We start from the raw sequence: 20,617 nt of genomic DNA, 5'->3' as shown, positions 1-20,617 counted from the left end.
TTATGCACAAATTCACTGAGATGCAAAACAGCATGCTATGAACCAAAATTAGTGGTTCAGAGCAACAGAATAATCTAATTCTAATAAGAAGAAAACTCATATGATCAATCTTGTGATGACATTTAAAATATATTTACTAATTAAGACAACCAAGACTCTGCTTTTACTTTTATTTGCATTTATTTTTTGCTGAATTTATTCCCGGGCCATAAGTTTTTGTTTCTTCAGTTTCTTCTGGGATATCTGTGAAAAAGAAAAAAAATAAAAGGGCTTAAGATTCCAGGAGAAACCCATACTACATCTTAAAGGAGGTCGTATCTCAACGAAAGAGCAACTGAAAATTTCAACATAAAGGTTAAGAGTCCTTTGGCGTAGAGACAAGGGGAGATGAGATGGGCAGCTGGGAGGAAATTATAGTAAGCAGGAGAGTCAAAACTGCACGCAGGGAGCCGAGATGGTTAAGACTAAGCGACAGCAAGGATGGAGGATATTTAATGATAAAAATCAACAGAAGTCAAATCCATTAGGTGTGAATTATCACCCTCAGGTTCCGGACTTAAAGAACTAAATGTAATCATTAACTGAAAACAAGCTTATTAGATTGGGGGGAGGCAGGGAAGGGGCCCTTTGGATATGTGGCATTCAAAGTGACTATGGACACTTCAAATGCAGGTAAAGAGTAAGTGAGGTAGAACATCAGATAATCATGTAGTTCTAATAAACTGGATAATACAAAGTTACTATTCATTATTAGTCACAAAACAAAGGAGACCCATGAAAGCCAAAATAAAATGACTACAAGAGGTAGTTGGTTGCTCAGAACAGTTTCCTTTCACGGTTATTCCAAAGGTGTCCTAAGTCAGTCATCACAGCAACCACTAATTCTAATACACCAAAGGAAACAGCAAAGACTAAGTAATTTACCTTTTTCTTCTGTGCAACCTCCTCTTCTGGTTTAGGAACAATCTGCTCTTTTTCAGTAAGGATCATCTCAATGTGGCAGGGAGAGCTCATGTAAGGGTTGATCTGACCATGAGCTCTGTTAAGTCCTGCGCCGCATCTTGGGAGCTTTGTTCACCTGGATGTGCTCAATGACCAGTGAATCTACATCTAAGCCCTGGGAAGAGGGGAGGGGAAACAAAACCAGGTAATACCTTTATTTTAAATCCACAAACTGCCGTTAAAGTCCCTGCCTTAATGCAATCATTTTGAAAGGCAACCTTTTAAAACTATTTGTTCAAGCAATTTTTTAAACACGTAGGATAGTGTCCTTTAAATCTAAGTAACTGCCAAAACTCAGTGCGAAATGTACCTTGTTTATAAGGGCACTCCATAAAGGTCGCTGAGGAATGGAGTTACAGGATGGGTAGCATTAAATAAATCCGGACAACAGCAACTTTAAATGAATAATGAAATTGCATGCATAAAGATGTTTATGGTTTGGGTACCTTAAGTTCTGCATTACTTTCTGCATTTTTGAGCATGTGCAGTAAAAACTCAGCACTCTTTTTGGGCCATCGACCCTGTGTCCAGCCCCACTGTTTTGCCTAAGAAAATGAAAAAAAAAAAAAAAAAGAGACGCTATTAGTTATTTCCCGATTTAAATCAATGTTATAATCAAGATGACTTATTTTAACATTAAGGTTGCTCAGAACATGTTTTTTTTCATGGTTAATACAAAGGTGTCCAAAACTGCCATCACAGGAGCAAGATCCCGATTAAAGGCAGATCGTAGCCATTCTTATTCCATCCACTTTCCCTCAGTTTGTCTTTTGAAACGACAACTACGAATTCTCACCTGGGCACACCTACCAACTCCACCATTGTAACGATGGAACGGCACACATTGCTTCTGTAAAGTGACGTCCTTCAAATACTTGGTGGCTTTTCGGATATGCATACCCTTAATGGCTTGGGCAGTTTCACGAGTGTTCTAAGTATAAATAACATAAGCTGTGAGTTAACTGTATTTTCAGAAACCTCAATTTAAAAAGTAAACATTATCAGATTTTCAAAATATGAACATTTAGCAACAGCTAAAACCTTTCTTTGGAAGTGAGGTAAAACAATGAGGAAAAAAAAATCTGTGATTAAGAGCCAAGGACGCTTGGTTTGAAGGTGGAGAAAAATGATTCCAAAAACCATTTATTCACTATTAACATGCTCTCCATCATCTTGCAAATAATTACATGTCCCAGATCTTGGTCTGTATACTAGGTTCTCAGGTAGTTTCACCCAATTCCACAAATCCTAAATCAAAGTGCTCATTATATACTGTTGATTACCCACCAAAAGGTGGCTGCTCAGAATTGATTTATTTTCACGGTAAATCCAAAGGCGTCCTAAGAAACACATCATCGCAGCTACCTTTTTTAGGATGGTTAAGAACTCGCGGAACTCTTTTAGAGCATAACTATGATCCACATACCTTAAAGTGAACACGAAGATTTGAACCTCTTGATTTGCATGCTAGAAAATAAACAAGTTTTGGTTAACATTGAGTATCTTATTGTCTTGCTCCAAAATAAGGAATGTTTCTTGTTCACTTACATTTTGTGGGGTTTTCTGGGTCAAGTGAATAGCGAACCATTTTTAGAGGTCACCTGAAAGGGAGCAAGAACCATTCTGTTAATCTATGTTTACAACGGCATATAGTTTATACAAGTATTAAGTACTACCCCCGCGGCTGCTCAGAGAGTAATTGTTTTCATGATTAATCCAAAGGTGTCCTAAGAAACAACATCATCGCAGCCATCCTTCTCTGTCCAGTTTTCTTCCCTTTTGTAACTACCAGTGACTACAGCAGTGCTGACATCAGACTAGTGAAACGGACCTCGTCGGCCCTCTTGCCTTCTGGAAGAAAACACAGTCTGTTTCAATTCACATCTGGACGCACTGGCAACTCAAGCCAACTACAGTTCCCTACGTGCTCCCCCTCTATAGAAACCTCCTTTGCTCACAGCTTCACAAATAATCCGCTCTTCCCACACTTTAAGGTTATTACTTGCGTTAAACGCCGTTGAAGTTGAAAAAACTTAAAAGAGTAAAGCCTCGACCGGACCTGACCATATACCCCTCAAACTTTCTCTGGATGCGGCTACAAACGCGCTGCATACGCGGCCTCCACTCACCACGAAACACATGACCTCCGGAGTCGGCACCGATCACAGACTGCCAGTACAACCCCGCCACCCGCATTCCTGCCCATCGGGCCCCTCTGCCTGCTGCCAAGGCCTGACGGCGCCGGGGCTCCGGGCTGGGGAATCCGACACGTCGCCCGGCACAGAGGGCCATCGCCACCAGCGAGTAATCAGTAGCCGCCAGCATCCTCCTCCCGAGGGTCTCGAAATCGGCGCCCCCAAGTCTAGGATGGCAGCGATTACAGGAGGAGTCAAACGTCGGAGAAAGAAGCCGAAGACCTACTCACCTCAGGCCACCTACCGGAAAAGGAAGAGCGGTGGTTCATGGGAGAATTCATGAGATCTCGATATCTCGCGAGATTCCCTGCCGAAGGAACGAGATTTGAAGAGAGGAGGAGGGCGGAGGGAAAAGGGAGTATGGAGTTTGTTTGAGAAGATCTGAAAACGAATTGCCTCCTTAGGTACTGTCTCAAAATTCTCCTCTTTTTTTGTATACAGAAAAAGTTACGAATTTTAAATATCAATCAATTGAAAACTAGTTTGTAGTTCTAGAACAGGACCACGTATCGTTAGGTATAGATGAGGCATTCATTCGTCAACTTTCGTTAGGTTTCATTATGTGATTATGTGAAAGTGGTTAGTAAATGGACAATAAAAAGATTCGAAGGACGAAATGTAATTATGGTAATCAGAAAATTCTCAGGATGGGAATATCACTCAATCAATTGTACAGCAACAGTATGAAGGCTGTACTAACTGAAGTGTCTGGTTCAAGAGTGGGGTCTTGTTCCTCACTGAAACTGATAGATCTTCATCTGGGAAAGGATGTCTGTTCCTTGAGAACAAAAATACCAAAGGGCATTTTCTTCCTCATTCAGGTCATCCATCTGGTTATTCCCTTACAGTCACTGATTGTATTAGCACTTAGCTTTAGGTCTTCCTTTTATAGCCTTAGTGAATTAGTGAAAATTTTAAATGAACTCTCTAAATTGTATTATATTTATACATATATATTTATATATTTACTTCAATCTGTTGTTTTAACAGAGTCTTTGTTTTAATTTTATTATATTTATTGTGCAGAAATCTTAATTGCTAAAACAATAGTTAACTACAAATAGGAGTAATCCTTAGCAATCAATTTATTTGTTCATTCATCCATTCAGTGAATATTCATTGAATACTTATACGCCCACCATGATGCTAGATGCTATAGTATAACAAGTACTGGGAAAGTCTCACATGTCAAGGAATCCACAGTCTTAGAATGAGAGTAGAGATAAAAAGGGGACAAGGAGATGAACAGCCAATTAGAATACAGTGAAATTGCTAAAGTGAGGTGAGCACTTCCCTGCCAACCTCAGAGGACACCATACTTTTTTTTAATGGAGGTATTGGAGATTGAACCCAAGACCTTGGGCATACTAAGCAAGTGCTCTACCACTGAGCTATACCGCCACACCCTAAGAATATCACTGTTTGGAGCAGAATAAGGCCATTTGAGGAACAGCAGGATACCCTAATCCTCTCAGAGAACCTGGAGGTAGTCAGGGGCCAGATCACTAGGGCTGGTTAGGGTATCTAGGCCCTGACTTGGCACTTGGAATTTGTTTTAATTGTCATGGAAAACCACTGAAGGGCTTTTTACCTAATGGCTTTAGCAGCTGTTGAAATTCATTGCCTAGATGCATGATTTCATTAGATGTTGAAAAGCAGTGATTTCCCCCCACCTAATTTTATCATTCCATTAGCATTTTTAAATTGGATTTGTATAAAAAAGTACTTTCCCTCTTTCAAATATTTGAAATATATTTCACACAGGAACGGCAGGCTCAAACTTATTGACATTCAGAAAAATGAGCTGGTTCCCTAATAACTGCCAAAAATACTGATTTAGATTTTTAGAAATCAGCTTTATTGAGGTATCCTTTATATGCAATAAAACTCCCCCAATTTTAGAATTAAAACAAACAAACAAACAGGCACAGTTTTAAGCATTTCATGTTAAGTTTTAAAACTTTGAGGGTTTTCTCGCAGACCCTGTGAGGCAGGTGTCCTTACTGTTCACATTCTCGTAAACCAGAAGAGGGATTTTGGAGATCTCAGCAAACACCCACCTACTTATGTGGGTTCCAGAGTCAGACACTTGGAGGGGTTGTCGGGTCTCCCAATTGAATAGTAGTAAAATCTGGATAGGGATTTACTATGAATGGCAGGAATGGAAGTAGAGCCTCTATGAAGAGAATCTGGCAGTAGAAGGTGGTAGAATTTTTTGCAACAGATTAATTTCTTAAGGCATCTCATAATGCAAGACTAATTTCCCAAAGCAATGAACATGAAATAAGAGGGAATGTATTCCCAATACACCTAAATATGCAACTGTCATAACAGTCTACACTTTTTTTTCAGCATTCTCTCTTAAGATTTCATAGCGTAATGCTTGAGAGCATAGACAGTGGAGTCAGACTTCCTAGTTTCAAATCTCATCTCCTCTCTCCTCTTCTAGGACTGCCTTTCACTTGCCCTGACCTGGAGAAATTACTTAAGCGACCTGTGTCTCAGTTTCCTTATCTTATCTTCTCTCGTCTGTAAAGTGAAGACAATGACGACAGTAGGGGTATTATGAGAATTAAGTGAGTTAATACTTACAGAGCACTTAGAATGGTGCCTGGTACCCAGAAAGTGCTATTAAGTATTTGTTAAACTAAAAATTATTAACTGTGTTTCAGAGAAGGATTTCTTAAATTAACAGCATGGCAGATCATGAATTTCTTTCTTTCAAAAACCTTTTTCTAACATTTCATCACATCTAAATTCGGTTGCAAAGTTATCGATATTTTTGGATACATTTCCAGCAGTAGTGTTGGCACCCTCTCTTAGGTGGAAGACCTTGTTTTAGGATACAGAAAATACTCTTCTGAGTCATAACGGTGAACAACACTGTAATCACTAAAATCACTTATGGGTTCACAAACGTAGATTTGGGTAAAAGCAGTCACACATTAAAGACTGTGACCATATTTATATGATTTCATTTATGCTAAAGACAAAAACTAATCTTTTCTATAAGAAGTCAGGATGGTGGTTGCCCTCGGAGGGGAGCAGGATGACTGGAAGGAGGTACGAGGTGGCTTCCAGATGCTGATAATGTTCTGTTTCTTCATCAGGATGCTGGTTTCACAGTTCCTTAGCCTGCAAGTTTGTCCAGCTTGTGGAAATTCATGGAGTTGTACACATATGCTGCGTGTGTGTCTCTCTCTCTGTTATGCATATATATTATTCAGTATTATTCTTTATTTATGTAAATTTTTGATATTTTTAAGTAACAGTATGTTCATTAGTTTGCTAGGGCTGCCATGACAAAGTACCACAGACTGGCTCAAACAACAGATTTCATGCAATTTCTTTCTTTCTTTGTCGCTGAATCACTAATCCATTCAACTAAGAAGCCATTACATGTACTAGGTGGGCCATTCAGGGTCCATGTACAGTAAATTCTAAGGGGTAATCTACTAGCCATATACAGACAGATTATATAAAGAAGCAAAGATTTTATAAAGAATGCAAGTGATGCCATAAAACAACACAGGATTCACACCCAGAAGAGTTGTGCAGATCTTAAGTAATTTTGGTGACTGCTTTCTATGGCATAATGAACGTTTGGTGGCATGGAAGGGACCACATGCCAATACGGATTGAATAAATCCGACAATAACCTTTAAGGGTTGCGCTGACCACATGCTGGGTCAGCTGAGCTCAACTTGGAGAAGGGGAAGGGTCTGGCGCTTATTACACAGGCATTGTGGCTGGATGCTCCACATTTGCTAGTTCATAGAGTCTCATGACAGGAGGAGGGGGTAGTCAGGTTGGGCTTCCCCTGGAAGCAAAGTCTGAGACACAGGTGAACAAGCGCTGTGGAAAGGTAGGTCAGGTAGCAGGACTGATCAGGAGGCCTAGTCAGGCTGGGATGCAGTCCCCAATGAAGGCTTCAGCCTGTACCCTGCCCCCACCCAGGGGAACCCTGGGGCTGGATGCTCCTTAGAGTTGTTCCAAGTTGAGGGGGTAAGGGGGCTGGGCCTTTATAAGCCCATTGATCAGTCACTGGAGGTGGGCTGCCCGGGAAGCGGGTGTGACCTTGGGTGAAGCGGGGTTCTTCAGCCAGTCCTTAAAGAGGACTGACAGCTGGGGAATGACAACATTCTTAATGGAGGGAGAGTAAGTCCTTTGTTCCTGAAGAGGGATCTGGGAAGCACATCCCAGTGTCCCCTACAGTAGATATTATTGTTTCATTTTACAGACAAGAGAACCAAGGTTCAGAAGGGACAGAGCAAGGGTTTGAACCTAGGTTTACTGTCAATGCCTGCATTCTTTCCCAGCATCCTGTCTGCCAGTTCTGCACATTCCTGCCTCCCTGTTTGCTGGTGACCTCCACGTTTCCAACCTCGGCTCACCATGGCTATCCTGACTTCCCCACCCTGCCTCGGGGCCCTCCGTCTCTTGATTGGCTATGGTGCTTCCCTCCAGCTTTTACCTGGTCCACAGTCCCACTTCCTCAGCCCATGGCTACCTGCATTCATCAAGATCAATGTAATAAAAGCAATGTGAGGAGGATTATTCTGGCTCTGAGGCACTAGGTGGATTGGTGAAGCCAGCAATGTCAGATTAAATTCTGGAAAATACCAGAAAAGCTGTAGCAGAGGAGGTAAGACAAGTTTGGCAAGGGCAAAGAAGGTAGGAACAGAACAGCAAACGCCTTTGGGCTCCCCTGGGACCTTCTTCTTTTGGCTTCCCTTTGATGGCGACCACGGGGGTTCATTTGCACTATAGATCTCCAGGGAGCAACAGGGAACAACAAAACCTTAGCCTTTCAGAGTCAAAGCCATTCTCCTTGCTGACCTGATAAACACAGATGTCAAGTTGTCCCTGCAAGAGTTTGGCAATTTGTCCAAACAACTGTTTTCCATTGAGGATATAAATCTCTTAGGAAAAGGTTTGTCTGCCTGGTTTGTTCAATCAGTTGGCCAATATGAATTAGTCTGACCACGTCCTTGGAAAAGAATATCTTTGGGGGTTTTCTGATGACTGAATATTCAATCTTCTGCTTTTATCATCCACCTCCTCTGTCCATTCCTATAATACTTTTGAGACAGTTGGCTCCTGGGTCTCCAGGAGAGCCAGGGGAGGGAAGTCTTAATCCTTTAACAGGGATTTCCTTGGCTCTCCTCAGTCTGAGCTTCCCATACAGTGCTCTTTGAGTCTTCCTTAGAAATTGGCCTTCTTTACCAGGAAAGGGGAATTCTTTACATGACAATAAGAAAAATGTAATTCCTTACACCAGAGGTAGAGTCCTTTTCTTTGCCTCTCAGGCAGGTGCACTGCTGCCATCTCCTTCCTGCCTCCCGGTCTGTCTTTCCCCAACCTCCCAGAGCTAGCACTGGGGGCCAGGGTTGTGTAGCGGGATACTGACATCTGGTAACTGGGATGGAATTCCACTACTTCCCCAGTTGGGTCTCTTTGGTTTTGCTGAGCTTTGCTCCTTCGTTTCTTTAAAAAAAAAAAAAAGATAAACCAATTGTGCTGGGTTGCTAGGAATGTTATAAGAGAAAGTTAAAAGATGCAATGAACAGCACAATGTAAATATTTAGTAATACTGGCTCATTCCTACTTTCTCCCTCCTTCTCCTTAGAGTTTATTCTTGGACATCACTTAATCTGATTCTTTTCCCAAAGCAGGGATATCCTCTATGACATCCTGCACTGGCTACCTTCTTCCAGATCCATTCTCTGACGTCTGTGCCTTGTAAGGCTGAGACTACCCACTGCCACGCAGACCTCCCTTTGGGTGTGGCCCATGGTGAGCATGAGAAGGAGCTGGAAGGTCAAGGAGAAAGGCTGGGCTGTTTCTTCCTAGCTCCCTTGCTGTCTTGGCACTGGGTTCTGAGTGGCTGCATCTCTTCAAGACTACAGCCCCTGCCAGATTGCCTGTCCTCCCAAGCTCAGATCTCTCTGGGCTTCCTTTCAGTACCTCCTAATTCAGTCAGTCGCAGGCACGGAAGCATCTTTCTGTGGTTGCTGCTCTCTAGGTGCCTCAGTGTCTCTTGTTAGTTCTGTTATATTTGCCCATATCTCTTGAGTTCCTTAAAGCCTCTTCTGATGAACTCTCTGCATGGAATTATTTACTGCTGGCATCCAAGCAGAAAATCATCCACCCTCTGAATACTTCCGGAGACTGGAGCTCAATATTTATCTTTTCACTCTGACTTAAAACAATGATGTATTTGAGAATGGAACTTATATTTAGGGTATATCTACTGTATGTTGAGCGCTACGTACACTTTGTTACACAACGACTTTGAGAGGAAGATTGTACCCCCCAACACTTCACGGAGGGTGGACCTGAGGCTCAGGGGAGTTCAGTAACTTGCCCTGATCTTGCAGCTAACAGGCAGCGCTGCATGCATTTGACATAGAGCTAGGTTGTCCTAACTCCAACATTTGCTCTTTCCTGTCGTTACACCCAGCTGTCATGGGGCAGAATTCCAGAAAGGGGAAGCTGGAACTATGGGGAAATTTGCTTTTGTCACAATTTTGTCAAGGGCTAGCTTGGAAAGAAACCCCAATACTGTTCACCAAAACTTCTCTTAAAGGACATGTTCCTGTTAAGCAGTAACACCAAGGGCCACTAGATGGCACCAGTTCAGCACTGGGTAAAGCTTTTTCCCGTAACATTTCTGTGGGCAAAGGGCGTGTCTAGAAAAAGTTCTGTTTGCCTTGACTTGAAAATACGACTTTGAGTGTAATGAACTATGTGTTTCCTCCAAACTGGGCTGACTTTTCGAGGTTTTGAAAGGTGAGAATATGAATGGGGCATAACGGGGAAGAGGGGAGACTCATGTAGCCTCAGGAATGATGCAGCTGCAGCCTCACAAAGGGTTAGTGGGGTGGAAGCAGTACCCTACCTGTGACACCAAACCAAGTAAGATAGTCATTCAAAGGCCAGGGAAGCATGAGAGGTGGAAGGGCCTGATGAAGTCTTCTAGCACAACCCTGTCATTATGCAGATGAAGGGGCATTCTTCTGTCTCTTTCTGTGCAAGTGATCCCTAACTTACCCAACTGCTCTAACTAAAAAAAAATATATATATATATATTGGCCTAACATCTTGTGCCTTGGGACCTTCCTGACTCTGTAAGGCAACTAGATAAAGGGTGTAACTTTTGCTCCCCTCTCTTTGTTTCTGAAGGGACTTCTTTTCTTTTTGTCCATTTGAAATTCTCTAGACAAAAATTTAAAGTTTTGTCTTTACATTTATCACTTAAATGGAAAACAAAACCAGGGAATACATTCATCTGGTTCAAAAATCAAAACAATATAAAAAGGCAGCCAGTAAAAAGTCTGACTTGTATCCCTTTCCGCATCTCTCTCATCCTCCCTTTCCTCAACCCACGAGTAGCCATCATTTTTATTGCTTCTCGAGTCTTCTCGAGTTTCTTAATGCAAATACAATCAAGTGCAAAAATGGAAAGGTTTTTATTTATGTCTTTAGGGGAAAGGATTCTCCACTGTTGGTCCCTGGCTGCCAGATGCCCTTTCATTCCCACTTATCTTTAGGGGTGATTTCTCTAGTGGTCACACTTTATTGGAATAAAAAAGATTGAGACGTGGTACTGACAAATACCAGTTAACTGTACCCAGATGGTGCTCCTGTCCTGGAAACCGTGGGAGCCCTTGTTGTTGCACCTAGTCAGCGCTCCTGGTCTTTCCCAAGTCCCCAGATGCTCGCTCTCTCGTTCCTGGAGGAAGGCTTAGTTTCTGACTCCACGTGTCCTCCAGGAGACGCTAAGCCTGCCTCCTCGCTTCAGAGCTCCTCCACCTCCCCTTACCCAGCTCCTTCCAAGGGCTCCAGCTCTCAGCATTCCTGGGGCTCTGGCTCTGCCTTCAGACACCTCCCACTCTTCCTTATCTTCTCTCAACTCTTTGTTTCTGTCCCTTTTTGCCCCCTTTTCCCAGCAAAGTTCTCTAAAGACTGGTCACTGAGATTTCTTCACCAGTTAGTTCAGTTCACTGAAATTGAATGAGCACTTATGACCTGTGAGTTATGTGCTAGATGAGGAAGATACAAAGATAGAAAAAGATGTGGTCCCTGCCACTGAGGCTCTGTGGCTCAGACCTAATTAAGTGAAACACGCTGGGATACATGTAGTAATACAGCTGTGGTCTCACTGGGCTGAGCACAGAGCGGGAGCTGTGATTCCTAGAGACGAGGATCTCAGTCACCACTGCCGGGCCTCCAGGTGCTGGAGCTTGGGATGTTAAGATCCTGATGCTGCTTCCTCAAACAGGTCCCCTGGGGTAATTTGGTCCCCCCTTTCTTTAGTCCTCTGCTTCCTGCCACCTGTTTAGATGCCATTCCTCTCTAAAGCCCTCCAAGTCAGGGCCATTTCCAGATCTGGCCTTCTCAGGTACTGCTCCCTCCTCCAAACCCCCTTCACCCCTCAAAAACGAACCTGTGCACCTTCCCCCGGAGCCCTGTGTTTGTTTTCCAGGGTGGTGGCTCACGCATGTGAAGATAATACTGTTTTCCTGAAGGGCCCATCCCAGCTAAGTGACACAGGTGCGTTTTGATAGTGATCTGGAAAGGCAATTCCTTAACATGAAGGATTCTCAGTCACAAATAGGTTTTGAAGCTTAGTGACAAACCAGAAAAGCTCTGAGGAGGGCAGACCAATGGATGGAGGTGTTGGTGCTGGTGAAATGTCATATGAGGAGCCATAAAATGAGAAAAGAAATCTACCAGTGATTGGACACTGACTCATCATTTGCCAAGCATTGCCTGAGAATTTTGCTTATATTGTCTCAGGATATTAGTTTTCTCATGCTGTGTGATAATACCACCACAAACCTGGTGGCTTAAAACAACACATGTGTGTTATCTTAGAGTTTCTGTGTGTCAGGAGTCCAGGCAAGGTTGGATTCTCTGCAAGATTGCAATCAAGAGTTGGGCTCTCATCCGAAGGCTTGACTGGGAAAGAATCTGCTTCCAAGTTTGCACAGTTGTTGGCAAGATTCAAGTCTTTGCTGGCTGTCAGACTGAGGGCCTCATCTCCCCTCTGGCTGAGAGGCCATGATCAGTTCCTACTCAGTTGTTGCCCAGAGGCTGCCCTCAGGCCCTTGCCATGTGGGCCTCACCAACATGGTTGCTGACTTCATCAAAGCCAAGAAGGATAGGGTCTGGTAGCAAGATGGATATTAGAATCTTATGTAACATAATCATGGCAGTGATGTCCTGTCACCTTTGATGTATTCTGTGGGTTGGAAGCTTGTCACGAGTCTTGCCCATACTCAGAGGAGGAGATTACCCAAGGTCCTGAGACCAGGGGTGGGTATCATAGGGCCGTCTTCGAGTCTGCATCACCATCTCTGAAGTGGGCATTTCTAGGCTCACTCTACAGGTGAAGAAAAGGAAGATTGGAATAGTAAGTAACTTGTCCAAGGGCACTTAGGTGGAAAGTAGGGACTCCAGACATGGCCTGTCAGATCTGAAGTTCATTGTGTCCCACTAAGGTAACCTGGGGGTGTTTGGCCTGGATCAGAGCAGACTCAGGGGTGGGAGTCCTGTTGACAGTCTTCTGGAACCTGGGTCACCACATGGATGAGGGCATGGACAGAACTAAAATCAATAACTGGGAATTGTCAGGCATAGAGGTAACCTCAAATAAAGGGCTTCTAGCATTTACAGTGACCTGAATAGAATGAATGTCCTGAAGTGGCCTCTTCCTTTTATCACCTGGGCTCAACCAGCAACCATGGCAGGATGAACCCTGTCTAGGATAGGGGTCCTATCACGGGATAGGGAGCTGCTGGATGGGGTTTAAGATCTCAGAAGTAGAGAGTCTGTATTTCTTAGAGGATATCAAAGGTGGACACTGCAGTGGATGGACCTAGAGATTATCATACTTAGTGAAGTAAACCAGAAAGAGAAATACCATATGGTATCACTTATATGTGAAATCTAAAAAAAATGACACAAACTTATTTACAAAACAGAAACAGATTCACAGGCATAGAAAAGAAACTTATGGTTACTGGGGAGAAAAAGAGGTGGAGAGATAAACTAGAAGTTTGAGATTAGCAGACACAGACTACTACATATAAAATAGATAACCAGCAAGGTCCTACTGCATAGCACAGGGAACTATATTCAATATCTTATAATAATTTATAATGAAAAAGAATATGCAAGTGAATATATGTGTGTATATGTATGACTGAAACATTATGCTGAACACCAGAAATTGACACAACCTTGTAAACTGACTATACTTCAATTAAAAAAAAGAATATGACAAAGAATATATGTATATGTGTATAACTGAATCACCATACTGCATACCAGAGACTAACACAGCATTGTAAACTGACTATACTTCAATAGAAAAAAAGAAATGCCAGTAGAAAACAAAATCAATAAAATAAACTATTAGCTAGCCAAATCAATTTAAAAAAGAGAAAGCACATATGTAAAAATGATACATGGAAAGTAAAGATAATTCAGTGGAAATTAAAATAAATTTAGAGTTATTTGTGTTAAAAAAAAAAAAGATGGACACTGAAGAACCCAGCAGCCAGGTGGAGGAAATATCCTGGGGGAAGTTAAATTTCACCTTGCTTGTGAATCTGTCCAGGTCTGAAGCCACCTTGAGGAGGCCCCTGGACTTCTCTCCCTTCTCCTGCTGACAGTCTGCCTGGGAGTGAAGGTCAAGATGACGGCAGGGGTTGTTCCCACGTGTAAGTGCCCTCTGTGGGTTTCAAAGAAACTTTTCTCTGGGTTTTATTATCCTGACTATGCTGATAAGAAGATTGACCAACCAGGAAGAGAAAGTGGGAGCCACAGGCCATATCTCTTGGCAGGTCACACTCAGTTCTTTCCTGCTCACATCAGCTGGGGTTGCAATAGCTCCCAGTTCGAGTGTACCTGAACTGGTCACTCGAGGGCAGAGTCTTGTCCGTCTGGAAGTCCTGGACCAATGAGCTGAAGTAAACACCTCACCCCACTCTCTACTGCCCCTTGTGCAAATTCCTTGTCTGGCTGATACTTCTTTTGTGAAATTGTGCCAAAGTTTATCAGTTCTGGGACAACATGCATAACTTTGCATAGGGAATAAAACTCTTTTCATTTATTTCTTTGTCTTGCTGAATAGAATTGCTATTACTTCCCCTATGAGTTTCTGACATAAAGGCAGATAGACCCAAGTGCAAGCTTTTCTATCATCATGTTGGTCCTGCTGAAAGGATTTGGAGCTGGGTTCCTGTGGGGGGCAAGGGCCTATAGGTCAAAGCTATCCTTTCGAATCCTGGTTCAATGGATGCATAATTAATTCTTTGCTTGTTGTACATATTCTCTCAGGCAGAAGTGTAATTTGAGGAAAACAGGGAGTGTGTGTGTCCCATGGAGATTGGGAGTGGAGCCCCACTTGCTCAGCTTTCCTCCCACTGTACCAGCCAGCCTGGCTTGTTCATGCCCTTCTTGTGTCTCTGGGCCTTTGTGTCCTCACTCACCTGGAAAGGCTTGTCTGTTTCTCTCATTTAGTCACCGGAGCACCACCGAGGGTGCTGGGGAGTCTGGCGTGGCTGTGCCGGGTAACGTCATTCAGAGATCTTGACCTCTTTGGACATTCATTCCTCATGTGTGGCAGGAAATACTTATTGACTCAGACTGAACCCACCTGGACAGTGGGAAGACCTGGACAGTGGGAACCACCTAACCTACTGGGTAGCTGTAGGGATTAAATGGCATAAAGAAAGTTGGGGGTCAAGGGTGAAGGTATAGCTCAGTAATGAAGGTAAAGTGCATGCTTAGCATGCATGAGGTCCTGGGTTCAATCCCCAGTACCACCATTAAAACAAATAAATAAATAAAATAAATAAATAAATAAACCAAATTACCCCCTGCCCCCACCCACAAAAAAAAGGAAGAGTAATTTTATTTCAAAAAAAAGAAAGTGAGAGCAGAATTCTTTCTGGACTTCTGTCCATTGATGTCCCAGCCGGAGCCTTCAGAGCGACTCCAGCCAACAGTGACTGATCTCATTTGTCACTTATTTAGCCCTGTACTGCTTAGCTAATTTGTGATCTGTTTATGTGTGTGCTTTACCTACTCCTCTTGTACATAAGCTCTTTTTCTGCTCCTTCAGGTCCTTTCGATACCTAATGTGATGCCCAGTCATAACTGGTTTAGTCTCTGTAGATTGACTGCTTAATTGAAGCTGTGATCCACAGAAGGAGATTTATTTTCAAGGGACCACCCAATGCAAGAACCTTAGGTTTGAGATCATTTTATGCCCCTTTCATGGTGGAATGAAGACTGAATAACACAGTCTTAATGAATAATGCAGTGTGTTGTGAGTTGGAAAGGGAGAAAAAAAGGGAATATCTATACATGTCATTTTCAATCATCTTGATTTGAATTGCCTGGTCGTATATGGTCAAACAATAAAAGCTGGGGGAAAATGGTCAAACTTATCGCTTGATTCTTTGAGACAAAGTAACTGGCTGATTGACTGTCTTTTCTGTTCAGCAGAATTTGCGGGTCTCGGAGCCACGGCCAGAAACTGAACTGAGGCTAATAGGGTCACAGCAGGGAGGGAACAGCAACCTGGCAACATCTTTATTTTTGCCTTGTTGGTGTAACCTTGCTCACAAAGAAGACATGGAAGAGAAAAGACTTAGAGAGTGGGAGAGGAAAAAGAAAAGAAAGTCAGATCGTGAGGAAGGGCCAAGAGGACACAAAGGAACCAACCAGTTAACACTCAGGGAGTAACCAAAGTGTCCATGGGAAGATCACAGCAGGGCTTGCCCCACATGCTGACAGAGGACGAGCTAGGTTGCCTTCCTCCCAGCTGTGCCCCGCAGGGTGATGTCAGTGGCCATCTCCAGCCTGAATGATTCTCACACCCGCCATTTCCCCAGCAGGCAACAAAGTTCCCCTTACCTCTGCCTTTCAGGGGGGTCTGGGCTCAGAGATCCCCTCAAGCCCTCAAGTCAGGGTACTCCAGAAGAACAGAACCTACCACACAGTGGTCCTTCAGTATTCACAGGGGATTGGCTCTAGGACCCCCCCCCCACCCCATGGATACCAAAATCAGAGGATGCTCAAGTCCCTTATACAAAACAACATGGTATTTTGCATATAACCTACACACATTCTCCTGTATATGTTTCATCTCTAGATTACTTATAATACCTAGTGGAAAGGAAATCTATGTAAATAGTGGTAAATTCAGTGTAAATGTGTAAGTAGTTGCTGGCACATGGCAAATTCCAGTTTTATTTTTTGGAACTCTCTGGGTTTTTTTTTTTTAAACAAATAATTTTGATCTGTGGTTGGTTGAATCCATGGATGCAGAACCTGTGCATATGAAAGGCAGACTATATGTGTGTGTGTTTGTGTGTGTGTGTATATATATATATATATATATATATATACACAGACATATGTATAATGTAATATATAATATTGTGTAATATATATATATATGCACATATACTCTGCCTTTCATATGCACAGGTTCCGCATCCATGGATATATATAGGAGAGATTTACTTCAAGGAATTGGCTCATGTGATTGTGGAGGCTGGCAAGTCAAAATCTGCAAGGTAGGCTGGCAGGCTGGTGATCCAGGGAAAAGTTGCAGTCTGAAAGCAGTCTCCTGGCAGAACTGACTCTTCCTTCAGGGATCGCAGTCTTTTTTCTTCTAAGTGACTTCACCTGATTGGATGAGGCCCACCCACATTGTGGAGGGTCATCTGCTTTCCTAAAAGTTTATTGATTTAAATGTTAATCTCAGCTAAAAAGAAAAAAAACTTCACAGAAACAGCTAGAATAATATTTGACCAGTTCTTTGGGTACCTTGGCCCAATCAGTTGACACATAAAATTAACCCATACACCTGGGAAGGGAATTTGGTTTCATGGCAAGAGCTGATTTTGGAGGGAAGTGGCTGTTGCTTCTTTCTTTTTTTCTTTCAAAACTTTATGTATTTATTTATATTTTCAAACAGAAATACAGGCAGATGGAAAACAATCTGAAAGGCCTAGAAAGGTAGCTAGGGAAAAATGAGCCTACTTCCCCTTTCTAAGCTGTTTCTTGAGAATCCTTTCAGAGATATTATATGACTATAGAAGCATATTCCCATAGAGTTACATACTGTACACACTTCACATCTCCACCTTGTTTTTTTCTTCACTTAACAAGAAAAATCAGAATTTTTCCTACATCAGCTTGCATTGACCCACTACATTCTTTTTAAGGGCCAGATGATATTCCCTAGTGCATTTACCTGGTCTCCTAGTGATGCTCATGCAGGATGTCTCCAACCTGTTGCTATTGCCACCACATTACAACAAACATCCTTGCACATCTGTCCTTGAAGTAGCCTTTTCCTTACAAACCCCTCATGATTTCCCCAATGCATCTTTCAGGTGAGCTCAGTCAAGTTTTTCTGATATATCCCCATCTCTCCAGGTCACACCCTGCCTTCATGAAGCTTTGTATGTAAAGCCACTGCATCTCCTGCAGGCTCAAGTTCTCTCCTCCAGGAAGAAGTTAATCTCCCTCTGGTTTCCTGGGACTCGACTCAGTTGGACGGTGTCTGCCTGCATGCCTTTATCCCACCCCAAACGGGGTGCTTCAGATTCAGCTAGGCTTGCTCTTTGTTGAAGAGAGCCTGTATATTTTCTAAGCTTATTTCAGAGGCAGCAGCATTCAGATTCAAATTTCTTCTGACACTTGGCTGCAGTCAAAGTGACTGAGGAGAATAAATAGTAGCCAGACAGGCTGCACAATCCTCCTGCCTGGCGGAGGATTTTGTTGGCTGCAAATCCTGTCACCAGGCAGGCAGACATCCTTATGGCTCCCAAGCAGTCCCGTGGTAGGCCCCAACAGACAGTGAAGGTCAGGCTACCTCCAGCCCTGGAAATGTTCTGGCCCACAAAGGGCTGGACAGTGTGCAGCAGGAGCTGGAAGAGATTACAGAAATCATGCAGCCCAACCCTTATAACACGAGGACCCAAAGTCAGCCCTCCGAAAAACCAGCTCTGGGCTGCATCCTTCATCCCAGTGGTCCTACACCTGAGGTCAACGAATTCCTTGGAGAATTTGATGAAAGCTTGAGCTCTTCTTCCCAGGAAAGTGGACATATGCATAGACACACAGAATTGTGGATACAGTGTGTTTTGGCTGGAGTGGTAGAGGAAGAGGGTATTCAGAGTTAAGAGTCAACTAAGATGATGCCTGAGAAACTTTTTCTCTCAAGGTACTATACAAAGGCCAGGCATTACTGTCTTTTCCAGGAGTGCTCAGATCAGAACATTTCTCCACTAACCTGTCTTTAGCTGGGCTAGCTTTAAAATCATTGCATTTCTGGAAGATGCTGGCTAGACTGTGAGGGCTGTGTACAGCCTCCTTTCCTGAGAGGAAATTGGTTTTCCCAACTCACTGATCTGAAGAGTGGATGTGCTTAAATTTACCGTAGTTACTGGAAAGCTTCATTCTCTTCAGGTTGAATGGCAAGGGCCCAGTGTGAACCAGCCACACTACAAGTTTTGATCTGGCCTCTCTCCAGCTGGCCCAGCCTGGACCCATTTGCCCATCTGAGAGTAGATCCCAGAATGGGGACCGATACGTGCAAGACGGGAAAGGGCCTATTTCACTTCTGTGAGAAAGAACAGTATGTCCCCACCAACCTTAAAATATATGCAATATTGTCTCTTCTCACTTTACCAAAGTAAAACTTGTTCATTTTTGAAAATAAAGACAAATAAATAAAATAAAAATCACTAAGAATTCCAATATTCAGAGTATTTAATCGGAGTGTTAATATTTTATATTTTGATATATGATCTCACCCACATACATTTTACACACTGTGATTGGACTCTTATGCCTCCTGCTTCAGTTCTGATGACTCCTCTTTAAAAATACAAGAATATTCCAACAATCTTGAAGCCATTTTGAGTTTATTTTTGTGTATGATGTGAGAGACTGTTCTAATTTACATGCAGCTGTCCAGTTTTCCCAACACCACTTGTCAAAGAGACTGTCTTTTCTCCATTGTATATTCTTCCCTCCTTTGTCGATGATTAATTGACTGTAGGTGTGTGGGTTTATTTCTGGGCTCCCTATTCTGATCCATATATCTGTTTTTGTACCAATACCAGGCTGTTTTGATTACTGTAGTTTTTGTAGTACTGTCGGAAGTCTGAGGATTATTCTTCCAGCTTCATTCATTTTTGTCAGTATTGCTTTGGCAGTTCTGGGTCTTTTGTGATTTCATATAAATTTTGGGATTATTTGTTCTAGTTCTGTGAAAAATGTCCTTGGTAATTTGATAGGGATCACATTAAATCTATAGATTGCTTTGGGTAGTGTGGCCATGTTAACAATATTAATTCTTCCAATCCAGGAGCATAGACTATCTTTCTGTTTCTTTAAATCATATTTAATTTCTTTAATCTACTATGTATAAAATAGACAAACTACAAGGTCCTACTGCATAGCACAGGGGACTATATTCAATACCTTGTAATGGCCTATAATGAAAAAGAATATGAAAAGGAATATATATATATGTATACATGAACCACTATGCTATACCAGAAATTAACACAATGTAAATCAACTATACTTCAATTAAAAAAAAAACACAAAAAAAACTAAACAAAAAAGAATCTTCCAACAACCAAAATGATCCGGTGATGGAATTGGCTGCCTCAAAAACCATGGTGCCCCGACTCCGGAGGTGTTTAAGCAGAGGTTGGACAGGGTGCTATAGAAGAGATTTCTGCAGTAAGTGAGCAGTTAGTCTAGAAGATTTTTAAGGATTCCGTTCAGTAGATTCGCTGGGATCTTGGGCAGGTGGCCACTGACTCCCTCGCTTCCTGGCTTGCCCTCCTTGAGACAGCCTGGCTCCCCCTGGAGGCCCAGTTAGGCCTGCCGACAAGAAATCAGCATTCTTCCCTGCTCCTCTGCCTGCATTTTTTTTTTTTGAGCAAGGAAATATACATTTTTAAATTTGAAGTACAGTTACAATGTGTCAATTTCTGGTGTACAGTGCAATGTTCCAGTCATGTATATATATACATATATTTGTTTTCATATTCTTCATTAAAGGTTATTACAAGGTATTAAAAATGGTTCCTTGTGCTATACAGAATAAACTTTTATTTAAACCTATTTTTATATATAGTGGCTAACATTTGTAAATCTCAAACTCCCAAATTTATCCCTTTCTACCCCCTTTCCCCCCGTAACCTTAAGATTGTTTACTATGTCTGTGAGTCTGTTTCTGTTTTGTAGATGAGTTCATAGTCCTCTGTCTGCATTGTCACCAGCCTCTGGGTAGTCGGCTTAACTTGCATTGGCTGTCATTAGCGGAACCTTCTACTTTCAAGCAGTGACCTAATTGGTTCCTTTCTTAA

The 20,617-nt window shown here is 42.5% G+C and overlaps 4 non-coding genes and 1 pseudogene across 4 annotated transcripts; all 5 read right to left on the bottom strand.

Annotated features, from left to right (window-relative positions):
- Window positions 1–110: 110 nt before the first annotated feature.
- Window positions 111–3,372, bottom strand: LOC140688666 (large ribosomal subunit protein uL22-like; annotated as a pseudogene).
- LOC140688829 (small nucleolar RNA SNORD58) lies at window positions 812–875 on the bottom strand. The gene has a single exon (XR_012063683.1). It is a non-coding gene; the product is annotated as a small nucleolar RNA SNORD58 (small nucleolar RNA).
- On the bottom strand, window positions 1,644–1,710 carry LOC140688832 (small nucleolar RNA SNORD58). The gene has a single exon (XR_012063686.1). It is a non-coding gene; the product is annotated as a small nucleolar RNA SNORD58 (small nucleolar RNA).
- LOC140688830 (small nucleolar RNA SNORD58) lies at window positions 2,299–2,363 on the bottom strand. The gene has a single exon (XR_012063684.1). It is a non-coding gene; the product is annotated as a small nucleolar RNA SNORD58 (small nucleolar RNA).
- On the bottom strand, window positions 2,686–2,751 carry LOC140688831 (small nucleolar RNA SNORD58). The gene has a single exon (XR_012063685.1). It is a non-coding gene; the product is annotated as a small nucleolar RNA SNORD58 (small nucleolar RNA).
- Window positions 3,373–20,617: the final 17,245 nt, after the last annotated feature.

This window comes from Vicugna pacos, chromosome 23 (assembly GCF_048564905.1).
Source record: "Vicugna pacos chromosome 23, VicPac4, whole genome shotgun sequence".
Classification (NCBI taxonomy): Eukaryota; Metazoa; Chordata; class Mammalia; order Artiodactyla; family Camelidae; genus Vicugna; species Vicugna pacos.
Note: the sequence above shows the minus strand (reverse complement) of the source record. Positions and strands in the feature narration are given on the sequence as shown.